Here is a 17,015-nt window from a genome sequence, read left to right as displayed (position 1 = left end):
CTCACCTCCTTCTAGTCCACATAATTTAGATTGCAATTTGGTTACTGAATACGAGAACCACAACCAAGGGGATATTACCACTTAGATACTTACTTTGTGAAGGTTAGAAAGGGCACAACTTATTTGGTGTGTATAAACCTACATTAAATGTTTGCAAAGGCACTGTCTCTTCTGGACAAAGCTCTGATTCTAAGAAGTATATTAATAATAAGTCAGTATAGTTATTGGTATGGGGAAGAGATTCAGCTGTTTTGTGGTGGGTGGGTGATGAAGAGACAGGAACAAATCCAGCAAATGTGAATGGATTGCTTTATGCCTCTGCAGGCATGAATTAAGAAGTAAATATTATTTTGTCTCCTGTACCTAACTCCACTTACTGTCTTGATTGACTTGTCCTTGGGCTATGAAAGATCTAGTTTGCGGTGTAGAACATAATGAAATAGTTTGAAAACCATGAGAGTTTTCTTGTTTCAGGAAAGTAGATATTGCTTAAAGTCAACATGTGTTTTTCATTCACTTAATACAAAAATGCATCCTGTGACATGTGTTGTGCTTACTGTGCTGGTATCCAAGTTAAACAAGGAAAGGGGGATAGACTGAAAACATCTGGAGGAGGTGGTTTCTGTACTGAGACAGGGAAAGTCTAAGTAGATAAAAGGAGGACACCCAAAATCCAAGGATGAGCTGGAGTAAAAGTGGTGAGGTTGCAGCTAACATAGTTGACAATCGTTTGCCTGGATATATTTCCAGATACAGTGAAACATAAAGATATACCAAGGTAGTGAGATGCCAGATTTATAAAGAAATGACTAAACCAAGATGAGTTTGTGTGCTTAGAGTTGGAAAGGCATTAAATGCCACCCTGAGGACGTAAGCTTGTCTTTCCCTTGAATATAAAAGCAACATAAACTATTGACTTGAAAATATAATGTAGACTCTTGAGGGCAGGAAATGAAAGCACCAATTTTAATGCTTTGAAAACAGCACAAAGAAGACCATAGATAAAATTACTTCTTAAATTCTACCACATGCTGAATGTGCCATCTGAGACTACATCATGTGACCTTTATGATTCCAGGGATGACATAATAGAGACCATGATCCCTGGGCCGGTTCCTGCATTTATCTCCTGTTCCAGCCTATCCTATAAACCCTTTTAATACTTTCCAGGATGAACAAGAAACCACTTAGTAATTTTCCCTCTCTCCATGTTTTAGTCTTTTTCCAAATTCTTCCATTTTCTCTTCCTCCTTACAAGAAAATATTTAAATTTACTCCCATATTTTTCCATCAAATGATCATATCAATCAAATATCTCTTTTTAACTTAAATGTTAATTTAGTCTCCCATTTAATCTTAACCTAATTTAAAAAAATAAGGTTAATACAGGTACACATCTATGCTTCTTGTTCAAATAAGAAAATTGCAGATATCTGTCAACATTTGCCAACATCAATTTTAATCGTTGTTATCCTGCATAAACTGGTAGTCCTCTGGTAGATCCTTTGTAATTAGGGTGACGTTCATAAAGTGAAGTTGGCTGATGAGTTGGCCTTGAAAGAGAGGTAGCTGATGTATAAGCTGTCATTGTCACTGGAAACCGTGCATTGCTCCCTGGTTGAAGTTTAGAAAAACGACCTTCTTTGGCAGATATGTTGTGATATCCATTTGGAAAAGCAGAAGTCTCCACCATCAGTCCAAAATAATTACTCTGCATTGGAGACAAGATGGTGTTCTGAGAAGTAGAATTTTTGGTTTTAATGAACTTCATAATAAGGTCATTTGCTTCAGTGTATCTGCTTTGAGTGTGCCAGTGGACAATGTTCAACTGATTTAAAATAGCATGCTGATCTACTGCAATTTGTTCTGGTGGTCTGATGGACCAGAAAAATCAACGCTGATTGGGGTAGTTTTATTACCAATTATGTGGCTAGTAGAGGGCTTTCTAATTAGAGGCATTTTTAATTTTGCAAAAGGTAAAAATGCACTTTCTCCACTAGTGTCAGCCACAAAACCAGAATTATGAGTATCCACATTACCCCCTGCAATAAAGTGCTTCTTATTGAAATCTTAAGACAATGAAGATACCAGAGAGGCATTTTTAATCCCAACTCTTCTTTTTATTCTGATTAAAACCTGGGGAAAGACTCGTTTAAAATTTGAATTATGGTAGATATGCAGCTACAATCAAAGTGAAAAATTTTAGTAATATTTTAAACGAAAATACAAGACTACAATAAGCCTAACGTATAAAACATCAGATTTCACATTTACAATGCACAGATAATATCATGAAAATATGAACATTGCTATTTTTTAAATTTCCTTATTTGTAAAATACACATATAAGTAGTATAGTCATCAAATTAAAGAAGTTAGCATTTGCAGTAACTGTGAATGCCACTTTTCACAAGCAGCTTTAATACCTTTATATAGATTTCTGATAAGATTCATAGTTGCAAGCAAAGTTTCTCTGAATCTTGAATACATATGGCACTGTCCTCATTTTTAGAAAAAATAAAGAATTTAAGACTTGGTAATTTTATACAGTTTTCAAAATCTAGCTTTAAATATATATTACCATAGACTGATGTGCAACATAAATTTTCATATATAAGTTACCAAGTGGTTACTAAAATTTCTGAATACCTTGCTTAAAACAGAGACTTCTTTTCCTTGTGCCAGAAAGTCAGCTAGACAAGCAGATCTTTGAAAATTCTGCCTCACTTTACTAAACCCATAAAGGTTAAGCTGTCTAACTAAACTTTTCATACTTCCAGTTTAAATATTCTGAAAGGGGCCTTTCTTTCCAAAACTACCTTCTTAAAGACATCTTCATCAATCACTATGGAAGATCCATTATCATCCCACCAGATGGATTGATATTGGTCACTCCTAGCCATTTTCCAGAGTTTTCTTGGAAATCTCAGAGAACGAAAATCATTATCTTCATCTGGTTCTGAGACACAATGTGTGTAACATGGTCTTTTTATCAAAGATTCTTCAGACAAAGTCTGAAAAGCATTTTCTTCAATCTTAGACCTTAAGTCCAAGTCCCCAGAGAATGTTTGATCACACAATAGAGATCTACCAGAGTTACCTGAAACAGTTGGTCCATCTTTATGAGACACATCTTGAATTTCTGAAGAAACAGGTGTCATCTCAAATAACTTTTTCTACAGCTACTTTTATAATCTGCATGATTTTGAGCACTGCAGGTTCAAATGCTGATTTGGCAAGCCTGCACAGATAAACTGCTAGGCAATCACAATGGTTCTCAACCTGAGTAGCTGTGTCATCACAATACGACTGGTATCCCAGCAACCCAAGTGTAAAATTCCGCCAGTGTTTACTTCTCATTCATCCAGTTAAAATGAAACATAAATGTTGCTTATTTTTATAGTGTGATCTGCAAATATTATCCCCACAAAATCTTTTTAAATAATATAATTTTGGGGTCTATGAAATAAAACCAATCTTCATACTTTTGTACACAAATTTATACTAGATTGGTGAACAGAGAATAAATAATGCAAAAAAAAAATTTTAAAGTTTTGGAAGTTAAAGTGAAATTTGTGTAAAACCTCTACAGAAAATGTGTAACAATTTCAATATCATTTGTTATTAAAATTAAACATAATTTGATTCAGAAATGGAAGTATGTATTTATCTGTGTTCTTTAAAATAAGAAGCTGTATATTCAAAATATGAGAAAAATAAATATCAGTTTATTTGGAATGTTAATAAATAAATTGTAAATATTTTTAAAATAAAATTTTATTTATATAATCAATCAAATTTAAGAAATCCCAAAGGGGGAAATTTTTGTTTTAAATTGTAATTCAGTGGTATAAATAAAACAAATATAATTTAATATTCTGGTATAAAAAGTACAAAAGAGACAATCTTATTGTATATTTGCAAAAGTTTATTTTTGCCATTCTTTCAGTCAGAGGTTTTTCAGTCCCTAGAAGGAATAAATTTTCATGTCATCTGTATAATCCATACTCTTGTGGCTTCTGTTATGTGTTCCAAAATGCTGTTGATAAATACTCTTATGTACAAGATCCTGGGTTCAATAAGCAGTGCCTCCATTAAGGGGCAAACAAACAAACAATCAAAAAACAAAGAAATAACAGTATATGTGGTTTGGGGTGGAAAATACCAGGTAATGCATTTTAGGAAGCAATATGTTTCTCAGTCTTCAAATAGTTGGCATTGTTTATATAATACAGCATTTTAAGGCAAGTGTTCTGTTCACTAATTGTAAATGATAGCTATGTTCTGTATCAGTAAACTGATATAACTGGTATTATATATTATATATAAATCCAGTATAACTGGATTTATACCAAAATTTATATTATTTATTTCAAAATAAATTCCATTAAGGATAAGCCAAATTCAAAATGACAGATATAATTTTAAGTAAATAAATGTAAAATCAAGCTGTAATGTAAATTCTTACTTCAGTATCTGTAAATTCCATTCTAAATAAATATTAGCAACCTGAATTCATGGCATATTATATGTATTATAAACTATAGTTAAGTTGGATTTAGTCTTGATTCATAAATATTATTTAACATACGCAGATTATTATATGTGGTAACATCCTATAAAAAACAAAGAATTGAAAAATTACAATTTCAAGAAATATAGGAAATTTATTGACAGAACTGATCTTAACTATTTTATTTAAATATTCTTTACAAATTCGCTCTATATAGAAGTTAACTAAACAAAATAAAAGCCATATATGAAAAACCCATGAGTAACATCAAGTTCAATGTTAACATACAGGAAGGTTTTCCTCTGGTACAGTAATAAGAAAAAGAAGCTCATTTTCACACGTCCTAAATTACACTACTAGAAGTCCTAGCCAGAACATCTTGTCAAGAAAAAATATAAAAGGTATCCAACTTGTAAAATTCAGTAAAGTATTTACAGATGACATAATTATACATTGATAGAAAACTCCATAGACTCCTCCAGTGACTGTAAGAAATAATGAACAAATTTAGTATACTTGCAGAATACAAAATCAATATACAAATATCCGTTGCATTTTTATATAGTAACGACACATTATCAGAAAGAGAAATTAGGAAAACACTTGTGTGTAAATCTATACCAAAAAGAATAAAATAGGAATACATTTGTTAAGTGAAATAAAAGATCTAAACATAGATCTATAAATTTCAGGTGTAAGAAATATAAATAAATTAATTAAATAGAAAGATATTCTGTGCTCATGGATTGTATACAATGTGAGGAAATATTGTAATCTATCTTTTCAATATTCAATCTCCACAGCACTAATTATTGAGGAGAATATGTTTTCTTCATTTTATACTCTAGCTTTCTTTTTCATGGGTTAATTCATCATAGGTGTGAGGGATTATATCTGGTTGCTCTACACTCTTCTATTGATTGGTGTCTGTTTCTGAGCCAGTATCATGTTGTTTTATTTACTAAAGCTTTGTAAGAGTGTTTAACATCAGAGAATTTTACACCATGACATTTAATACACTTTTTCAAGATTATTTTGGCAACTCATGATCTTTGTGGTTACATATAAATTTTGATATTATTTGTTCTATATAATGGAAAAATCTCATAGGTATTTTGACATGAATCAAACTAAATATAGATTCCCTTGGGTAGAATGGTTGTTTCAACCACATAGATTCACATCATTAACATAAGAGATCTTTTCATTTCTTTGGATCAGTTTTAATTTCCTTCACTAATGTTTTCTGTTTTTTAACGTATACGCTTTCACCTTATTTGTTAAATTCATTTCGAGGTGTTCTTTTCATATATATATAATTATATGCATAATATATGTAAACTCGTTTCCTACACAAATACAGCCGGCAGAAGGCAGTGGCAAGACCTATTCAAATTACTGAATGAAAGAAAGCTGTAATCAAAGATACTTTATCAAGCAAGGCTATCTTTGAGAATAGAAGGAGAGGTAAATAACTTCCACACAAGCAAATACTTAAAGAATTTGGCAAGAGAAAATGAAATAATGAAAGATCTACTCTAAATACAAAAGAAGCAGGATGCTATAGAAAAGAGAAAGGCATAATTATAAAGGCAATATCTTCAGTGACTTACAACAGAATATATAAGATGTTCTAAAAGAGAACATCAGAATTTTTAAGGGTCACAGAATGAAACAGGACAATACAGCGTTTTTATTTCTTGTTTCTCTTCTCTGTAGGATGGGTAAGAGTTTGTATTCTTATCAGTTAAAATAAACAGATACATTATGGGTCAATATAAATACACAACAAGGTACACATAAGTCAAAATCTTACAATGAAATCACAAAGCCATAAAGAAACCAAGATAATAAAAGAAAACTATCAAGCCATAAAAAGAAAAAGAAATGAACAAAAAGGAAATACCACATCAACTGGAAAATGAAGTTCAAAATGGAAATAAACACCAGTCTATCAATAATTATCACAAATGAAAATGGAATTAATGCTTCATTCAAAAGATATATAGTCAGATGGGATAATATAACAAGACCCTACATAATGAAGCATACAAGAGACCCTATTTAGTAAGTGGAAAACACAATTGGAAGTGAGAAGATGGAAGAATATATTGCATGCAAATACACATGACCAGAAAGCAGGACTAGCAGTTCTTACTTCACAAAAATAGACTTTACAAGAAAGGTCATAGAGAAAGATAAACAAGGACATGATATAATGATTAAAAGAGCAATAGAAAATGAGTGTTTTATACTCATTAATACATATGCACTCAATATAGGAGCACCTAAATAAATAAAGCAAATACTAATAGATAAAAAGAGAGAAATCGCTGGGAACACAATCACAATAGGATACTATAACACCCCGTTACCATCACTGGACGGGTCTTTCACACACATAATTAATATGGGAACAAAGATACTAAAAGACATGATAAAATAATTGGAGATGGTTGATACTTCCAAAAGAGTACTTCTCCCAAAAACAGAATATACATTCTTTTCCAATACACATGGAACATTTTCAAGGAAAGATTATTAACTCAGGCACAGAAGAAGCCTCAAAAAATTTAAAAAGATAAATATTATTTCAAGCATCTTTTCTGAGTATAATACTATGAAACTAGAAATAAATCATAGAAAAACAGGGAGAAAAAATGACAGCATCCAGATTAAAAAACATGGTACTATAACAAAGGAGGGAGTTGATGAAATAAAAGAAGAAATTAAAAAATATCTTGAGAAATATGACAAAACACTTCACAAAGTCTATGGAATACAGTTAAAGCAGGTTTAAGAGGGAAGTTCTTAGTGACAAAGCCCTCCTCAAAAAGAAGTACAGTTTCAAATAAATAATCTGAAGTTCTATGTAAACTAATCATGAAGAGTAGAGCAAACAAAACCAAAAGTCAGCAGAAAGGGGGAAAAAGTAAAGCTCAAGGAGGAAAGAATTGAAATAGGGATTAAAAAATAGAAAAAAAATCAATCAAATTCTTTTTTGAAACTTTAAACAAAATTGACAAATCTCTCGGCAGGATCACCAACAAGAAAAGAAAGAGAACCCAAATAATATAAGAAATGAAAATGGAGAAAATACAAAGAGTACAACAAATTTACAAAATATCATAAGGAAATATCAAGAACAACAGTATGGAAACAAACTGGATAACCAGGAAGTAATGGAGAAGTTTTTGGCAACATTCAGTCCACAAATATTGCATCAAGAAGAAATTAACCATTTGAACAGACAGATTACTAGAAATGGAATACAATTATCAATACAATAAAAAATATCTGCAAACAAAATTCAAACCCAAATAGCTTCACTGGGGAATTTGAACAAACATACAAAGAAAAATCCATATAAGTCCTCCTCAAACTCTTCCAAAACATTGATATGGAGAGAGTACTCCCAAACCCACACCATAAGGCCAACATCAACCTGATACCAAACCAGACAAAGACACTACCCCAGAAAGAAAACTATAGGCCAATATCATTGAGAAACATAGATGTGAATGTCCTTAAGAAAGTATTAACAAACAGAATCCAACAGCATGTGAAAAAAAGATCATGCACCGTGGTCAAGATAGGTTCATCCCAGGAACACAAGGATGGTTGAACATATGCAAATCAATCAGTCAATTGTGATACACCATATCAACAAAAGACAAAAACGATATGATCATCTCAGCAGATGCAGAAAAAGCATTTGATAAAATTTAACATCTATTTGCCATAAAAGCTCTTATCACAGTGGGCATAGAGGGACCATATCTCAACATAATGAAAGCTATTTATGACAAATATATAGCCAGCAAAATACTCAATGGTGAAAAACTGAAACCCTTCCCACCAAAACCTGAGACAAGACAAGGATGCCCATTCCCACAATTTCAATTCAATATAGTCTTGGAATTCCTAGCCACAACGATCAGGCAAGGAAAATAAACAAAACTATTCAGACTGGGAAAGAAGAGGTAAAGTTGTCAATTTATGCAGACATGACACTGTGTATAGAAAACTGTAAAAGCTTCACAAAAAATTACTTAGGCTAAAAAAGGAACTGGGCTAGGTAGCCAGATTAATCTACAAAAAAAATTACATTTTTTACACTACCATTGAATCATCAGGAAAACAAAGTATGGAAACAATCACTTTAATAACTGCACCCAAAACTATAAAATGCTTAAGAATAACTCTGACCAAGGTGGCAAATGACTTATACATGGAGAAAAAGGAAATATTGATTGAGGAAATCAAGAAAGATTTTAAGAATTGAAGAGATACCCAATGGTCTCGTAATGGAAGCAATAATACTGTTAAAATGGCCATAATGTCCAAGGTAATCCACAAACTTAAACTGGTTTCCTATCAAAGTATGCAAAACATTTATTTTGAGGACTGAAACAAATGATCAGAAGATTTATATAGAATCCAAAATGATCCATAATTTCCATAACAATATTAAAGACAAAGAAAGAGGCTGGAGCAATAACCCGACTGGTCTCCATACACTATTGCAGAGCTACAATAGTTAAAACGACATGATATTGGTACAGAAACAGGCATATGGATCAATGGAAGAGAATAGAGAGCCTAGGAATAAATCTAAAGGCCTATGTTCAATTAATATTTGACATAGTAGCCAAGAATATGACAGAGAAAAGCCCATCTCTTCACCAACTGGTGTTGGGAAAACTGGATAGCAGCATGCAGAGCAATGGAGTTAGAACAATCCTTCAATCCATACACAAGAATATGCTCAAAATGGCTTGAAGACTGAAATGTAAGGCAAGACACACTATATCTCCTAGAAGAAAATATAGGCAAAACACTCTGAGATAAATCTCAGCAATGATCTCCTAGAACAGCCTATCCAGTTAATGGGTGTAAGAGCAAAATTAATAAATGGGACCTAATTAAACTTCTAAGCTTTTACACAGAAAATGGAACCATAAACAAAGCAAAATGACAACCTACAGGATTAAAGAAAATATTTAGAAATAATGCAACTGACAAAGGCTAAATTTCCAAAATATAATGACTTCATACAATCTAATAATAATAAAAAAAACAAACAAGAAACCCAATCTGAAAATGGGCAGAAGCCCTAAACAAGCAATTCTCCAAAAGAGACATACAAATGACACATAGATTTATGAAAAACAATTGCTCACTATCATTATCAGAGAAGGACAATTCAAAACGATAATGAAGTATCACCTCACAATAGTCACAATGGCCATCATTCAAAAGTCCACAAACAATAAATGCTGGGGAAGCTGTGGAGAATGGGAACCCTCCTAAACTGTTGGTAGGAATGAAGTTGGTGCAGTCACTGTGGAAAACAGGATGGGGATTCCTCTAAAGTATAAAAATAGACTTAACATATGATCCAGCAATCCCACTTCTGGGTAGACATCAATCGGAACCATATTTCAAAAAGACAACTGCACCCCAAATTTCTTAGCAGTAGCCTTCAGACAGGGGCCTACAAACACAATATTCCTTGACAGAAAAATGGATGAAGAAAATTTGATGTACATATGCAATGCAATCAATACTTTGCATTCCTATCAACACTGTCCACAGTGTTCCTTTTCCTACACAATCTCACCAACATCTATTTCTTTTCTTTTTGATGAGAGCCTTCTGACAATTGTGAGGTCTTGTCTCATTTTTGGTTTATGACTTTCCCAATAATTTATAGCTCTGAACATATTTTCATGTGTCATTTTGCCAACTGTATGTTTTCTACAGAAAATTGATTCAGATCTATCTATTCAGTTCCTATGGACACTTTTTTAACTGGATTGTTTGGTCTTTTTTTGTTTTTGTGGTGTATGAGTTTCCCATATAGTTGCATATTAACTCTTGTTTGGAAAATTTCACTTGCAAATATATTCTCCCATTGTGTTCATTGACTTTTCACTTTATTGATCATTTCTTCTGCAGTGTAAATCTGTTTAGAGTGATACAATCATATTTTGTTTGTTTTCCATCTGCTTCCCTTGGCAGAGGAGACATATTGAGAATCAAATTAAATCCAATGTCAGAGTTTACTTCTTATATTTTACACTACGATTCTTTGTTTTCAGATTTTAGGCTTTATATGCCCAGGAGTGGGATTGCTGGGTCATATGATAGGTCTATAGAAAATTGCCTTCTGCTCATTTTCTGGCTGAGTTGTTTGTAGATTTTTGAAATGGAGTTGTATGAACGATGTGTGTATTTTAGAAATTAGCCTCTTGTTGATTGCATTGTTTCCAAATGTTTTCTCCCATTTGGAAGTTCATCTTTTCATTCTGTTTATTTTGCTGTATAGAAGCTTTTAAGTTTAATTTGGATCTATTTGATTATTTTGCCTTTATTGTTTTCAGCTTGGGAGAGTGACATAAGAAAATTTCGCTACAATTTATGTTTTGACTATGTTAGTTTCCAGGAGTTTATTGTGTCATGTATTAGATTCAGATATTTAAAACATTTAGAGTTTATATTTGTACAGTGTGATGGAGTGTTCTAATTTCATTGATTTACATGTAGATGTCTAACTTTCTCAACATCACATGCTGAAGACTGTCTTTTAGGCATTATATAATTTTGATTCCTTTGTCATAGTTTAGTTGACCATAGGTGTGATGTTTAATTCAGCCTCTGTGTTCTGTTCCAGTGATATAGATGTTTGTTTGTTTTCCAGCATTGTGCTGTTTTGATTACAGTTTTTGTAATATAGTCTGAGATCTGGGAGGGATATGCGTTATGCAACCAACTTTGTACTTTTCCCTCATTGTTTCTTTTGCAGTTCTAGTTCTTTTGCTTTTCCATACAAATCTTAGGACTGTTTTAAGTTCTGTGGAAAATATCATGTAATTCGATCTGAATCACTTTATATTTGTAGACATTTTTTGTAGTATACATATTTTAACACTATTAATTCCTCTAAACTAAGATCTTGAAATTTCTTTCCATTTCTTTGCATCAAATTCAAATTTCTTTATCAGTGTCCTATTGATTTTATTATCTTGGATTTTTCATAGATTTTTCATTTTTGATCTGTTTTCATATGGATCTTTTTTAAATAATGGAATATTTCACTGTTAGTATAAAGAAATGTGACATTTTTTGTATATTAATCATGAATCATCCTACTTTGCTAAATGTCTTTAATAGTTTTAGTTGTTTTCATGTGGAGAATCTTTAGGGTTCTCTATATAGATTATCCTGTCATCTAAAATAATAACAGTATTACTTTATTCAATCCAACTTGAGTAACGTTTTTTTCTTGTCCGATTGCTGTTGCTATGACTTCCCATACTGTGTTTAATAGAAATGGTGAGAGTGTGCATCCTTGTTTTATTCCTTAATTTGGCTTTCAGTTATTCACTTTTGTATATTATGTTGTCTGTGTGTCTGTAATTAATGACTTTAGTTATGTTGAGATATATTTCCTGAATCCTACTTTGGTAAGAAGTTTCTGTTTTTGTTGATTCTACTGTTCTTGTTGTTGTTGCTGCTGCTGTTTTAATGAATGAAAGTTGAAGTTTGTGAAATGTTGTTTATCGATTTATTGGGATGACCAAGTCATTTTCCCTTTTTCTTTTGTTAATGTGGTGTATCAAACTGATTGATTTCATGTAATTTCAACCTCTCTTATGACCCTGCAATGAATTAAAGTTGATCATGTTGTATGATTCATTTTAGGTATTGCTGGATTTAGTTTATTAATAATACTTTTTTGAATTTTTGCATCTATTTCAATCAAAGTTATTGGCTTGAAATTCTCTTTGCTTGTACTTTGTTTGTTGGCTTTGCTATCAGGGTAATGAAAGCTTCATAGAATTAATATGGGAGTTCCCTACATCTTCACTATTTTTGAATAGTTTGAAGAGTATAAGTCCTGCTTTGTATTTTTCTGCAATTCTCCACGGGAGCTGTTTAAATCTGCACCAATGTTTAATGTTTTTTAAATGCAGATTCTATCTTTCTTCTAGTAAACAGTTTGTTCAAATTAATGTTTCTCCTTATCTCTGTCTATTTCTAGACATTTGTCTATTTCTTCTAAGTTTTCCAGTTTATTAGCATGTAATTGGTGACAAAATGTTCCCTTTTTTGTATATCTGAGAGAACAATTGTTATTTCTTCACTTTTATTTCTGAATTTATTTCTTTGGAGCATCTCTCTTTTCTTCATGATGCACCTGGATAGAGGTTTTTTGATTTTGCTTATCTTAAAAAGAAAACAAAAAACAAAATCATTGGTTTTACTACTTTTTCAATAGTTGTTTTTGCTCTCTAATTTACATTAACACCTGTAATATTTAGGATCATGTTTTTTTCTTTTTTTAACTTTTTTAAATTGATTTTCAATCATTTTACAAAGTTGTCTCAAAGTCCATTTTAGAGCAAACTTTTTTAGGTACAATTAACATATATACATTTTTTCTCCCATTTTTTCACCTGTGAGCTGCCGTTAACGTCTTTTATATATTTCCCTGTGCTATAGAGTACAATCCTGTTTATCTATTTTACAATTTTGACCTCCCAGCCTATCTCTTCCCACACCCCACCCCTTGGCAAACAACACTTTGTATTCTCTGCCTGCGAGTATATTTCTGTTTTCTATTTATGCATTTTTTGCTAAGTTTGGTTTTGTTTTTTGATTCCACACATGAGCCATCTCATATGGTATTTTTCTTTCTATTTCTGGCTTACTTCACTTAGACTGATTTTCTCCTGGACCATCCATGTTGCTGAAAATGGCATTATATTGTCAGTTTATAAGAATGACTACTATTCCATTGTATAAATATACCACCTCTTCTTTATCCAGTCAACTTTCGATGGACATTTAGGCTGTTTCCATGTCTTGGCTATTATAAATAGTGCTGGCTATGAGCATTGGAATGCAGGTGTCTTCCTGAAGTAGGGTTCCTTCTGGATTTATGCCCATGAGCGGGATTCTTGGGTCATATAGTAAGTCTATTCCAAAGCTTTTGAGGAATCTCCATCCTGTTTTCCACAGTGGCTTCACCAACCTGCATGGCCCCCAGCAGTGAAGGACGGTTCCCTTTATTCCACAGCCTCTCCAGCATTTGTCATTTGTGGATTTTTGAATGATGGCCATTCTGACTGGTGTGAGGTGATATCTAATTGCAGTTTTGATTGGCATTTCTCTGATCATCAGTGATATTGAGCATTTTCTGATGTTCCTTTTGATCATTTGTATGTCTTCCTTGGAGAATTGCTTGTTTATGTCTTCTGCCCAATTTTGGATTGGGTTGTTTATTTTTTCTTATTCAGTTGGATGAGCTGCTTATATACTCTGGAGATCAATCCTTTGACGGTTTCATATGCAAATTTTTTCCCATTCCGTAAGTTGTCTTGTTGTTTTACTTCCGGCGTCTTTACTGTGCAGAAGCTTGTAAGTTTCATTAGGTCTCATTTGTTTATTCTTGGTTTTAATTTTTATACAAGGAAATTTATGCAATATATATTTTCTATATATTGTAACATATTTCTATATATTGTAACATATTCTCTGCATATAGTGAGACTTTTACCTCTTCCTTTCCAATTTGCATCCACTTTACTTCTCTCTCTTGTTTGATTGCTGTGGCTAGGACTTCCAAGTCTATCTTGAGTAGGAGTCGTGGTAGTGTGCATTCTTTTACTTTCCCAGATTTTAGTGCAAAGAATTTCACTTTCTCACCATTGAGTACTATGCTGGCTGTAGGTTTGTTATCTATAGCTTTCATGATGTTGACATATATTCCCTCTATGCCCACTTTGGTGAGAATTTTTATCATACGTGGGTGTTGAATTTTATCAAATGCTTTCCTGCATCTATTGAGATGATCATGTGGTTTTGGTTCCTTCTCTGGTTGATGTGCTGTATTACATTGATTGATTTGCATATGTTGAACCACCCCTGTGTCCCTGGCATGATCCCCACTTGGTCATGATGTATAATCTTTTTTCTGTGTTGTTGGATTCTATTTGCTACTATTTGGTGAGGATTTTGGTGTCTGTCTTCATCAATGATATTGGCATATGATACTCTTTTTTGGTAGTGTCTTTGCCTGGTTGTGGTATCAGGGTGATTGTGGTTTCATAGAATGACTTTGGGAATATTCCTTTCTTTTCAAACATCTGGAAGAGTTTGAGAAGGACTAGTATGAGTTCTTCTGTTATGTTTGGTAGAATTCCTCGGTGAATCCATCCAGTCATGGCTGCTATTTTTAGGGAAGTTTTATATTGCTATTTTAATTTCATTTCTGGTGCTCTGCTTTTTCAAGGGGTCAGTTACGTCTTGATTCAGTCTTGGTGGACAGTATGATCACAGAAACTTGTCCAGCTATTGTAGGTTACACAGTTTGGTTTAATATATTTTCATACTATTCTCATATGATATTCTGTTTTTCTAAATTTTGTGGTAATTTCTGCATTCTCATTTCTTATTTGGTGATTTGTACTCTCTCTCTTTTCTTCTTTTTGACTTTGGCCACAGGTTTGTCGATTTTACTTACTTTTTGGAAAAACCAGCTTTTGAATTGGTTGATTTTTTTCCTGTGTTCTTTTTCATCTCTGTGTTATTTATTTCCTCCCCTATATTTATGATTTTCTTCCTTCCCCTGTCTTTTGGGTATTTTTGTTCTTCTATTTCTAGTTCATTCTGCTGGTGGGTTAAACTGTTTATTTGTGGTTGTTCTTTTTTGAGGAAGGCCTGTATCACAATAAACTCCCCTCTCAGCACTGCTTTCGCTGTGTCCCATAAATATTGTGTGGTTTTGCTTTCATTTTCTTTTGTCTCAAGGTACATTTTCATTTCACCTTTGATTTCTTCATTGACCCATTTGTTTATTAATAACATATTATTTAATCCCTATGTTTTCATTTTTCCCCTTTGTTTCTCTGTTGTTGATTTCTAGCTTCATGGCATTGTGGTCAGTAAAGATACTTGAGGTAATTTCTAACTTCTTAAAATTGCAGAGGTTTCTTTTATGCCCAAGTACATCATGAATCCTGGAAAATGTTCCACGTGCACTTGAAAAGAATGTATATCCTATTTTGTGGGGGGGTGCAATGCTCTGAAAATATTCACCAAGGGTTATATTTCTATTGTATTATATAAATTCTCAGTTGCCTAATTTATTTTCTGTCTCGATGATCTGTCTAGTTATGTTAATGCAGTGTTGAAATCTCCAAATATGAATCCCCCTTTATATCTGTTAGTAATTATTTTATGTACTTAGGTGCTCCTATATTTGGTGCATATGTATTAACGAGTGTGCTATCTTCATATTGTATCACTCCTTTAATCATTATAAAATGTCCTTCTTTTTCTTTCTTTATGGCCTTTGTTTTAAAGACTATTTTGTGTGAAGTCAGTACTGCAACACCTGCTTTTTTGGTTTTTCCAATTATATGAAATGCCCTTTTTCCATTCTTTCACTATCAATCTATTTGTGTCCTTCTCTCTGATGTGGGTCTCTTGTATGCAGCATTTTAAAGGTTCTTGCTTTATCATCCAGCCGGCCACTCTATAACTTTCGACTGGAGCATTTAGTCAAATAACATTTACAATAATTGATGATAGGCTTGTGTTTATTGACAATTTGAACTTTCCTTTGCAGTTGATTTGGTATTTACTCTTTGTTCCTTTCATCTTCCTTTTATGGTTTGGTACATTTGCTTTGTATTATCATGAATTTTTTTTTGTTTTAGTGACACCCTGATAAGTTTTTGTCTTCTAGTTACCCTTTTTTATAATTCCCTTAGACCATTAATATAACTGTTTTTATTAAATGGGTAGTAACATGATCTCAAACCCATCCTACCGAGAATAAACAATTTTAAAAGGAAAGACCAAAAAATAAATTCTCTATTTTCCTGTCTCCCTTTCCCACTCTCAATGATTTGTATGTGTTGTTTTAAAATTTTGTGTTTATTTTATTTGTAATTCATGATTTATCACCTTTCCAGCTGTGAGTTTCAAATTTCTGTTGCATCCTGCTACTTTTCTTTTTAGAGAAGGCCTTTCAATAATTCTTTTAGCTTGGGTCTAGATTTGCTGAACTTTTGAAGCTTTTTCAAGTCTTAGAAATTCTTTATGTCTCCTTCTACCAAAAAGGATAGCCTTGCTGGTTAAAGTATCCTAGGATATAACTTTTTTTTCATTCAGGACTTTGAATATATCTTGCCACTCCCTTCTGGCCTGTAGTATTTTTGTAGTGAAATCACCTGGGAGCCTAATGGGGATTCCCTTGTAACTCACTCTTTGCTCTTCTCTTTCTGTCTTTAGGATCATTTTTTATCCATGACTCTGGCCATCTTAATTATATGTCTTGGTTTGGGTGTATTTGGGTTCTTCCTGTTTGGGACACTCTGATCTTCCAGTATTGGATATCTGATTCCTTCTTTAAGTTTGGGAAGTTCTCAGTCATGATTTCTACAAAAACCTTTGTAATCCCCTTTGATCTTCTTCCCCTTCTGGGACA

General features: G+C 32.7%; 1 long non-coding RNA gene across 2 annotated transcripts; it reads right to left on the bottom strand.

Moving 5' to 3' along the window:
• Positions 1-1,551: 1,551 nt before the first annotated feature.
• Positions 1,552-3,270, bottom strand: LOC140693928 (uncharacterized). Of its 2 annotated transcripts, none has more exons than XR_012069643.1 (2): positions 3,101-3,270; positions 1,552-1,711 (listed from the first exon to the last, which is right to left on the bottom strand). It is a non-coding gene; the product is annotated as an uncharacterized lncRNA (long non-coding RNA). The 2 variants fall into 2 exon arrangements; XR_012069644.1 differs by having other exon boundaries at positions 1,552-1,735; positions 3,101-3,261.
• Between the last annotated feature and the right edge of the window lie 13,745 nt (positions 3,271-17,015).

Source organism: Vicugna pacos, unplaced genomic scaffold, assembly GCF_048564905.1.
Source record: "Vicugna pacos unplaced genomic scaffold, VicPac4 scaffold_20, whole genome shotgun sequence".
NCBI lineage: Eukaryota > Metazoa > Chordata > Mammalia > Artiodactyla > Camelidae > Vicugna > Vicugna pacos.
The sequence above is the reverse complement of the archived record's forward strand: the minus strand, read 5'-3'. Positions and strand labels throughout refer to the sequence as shown.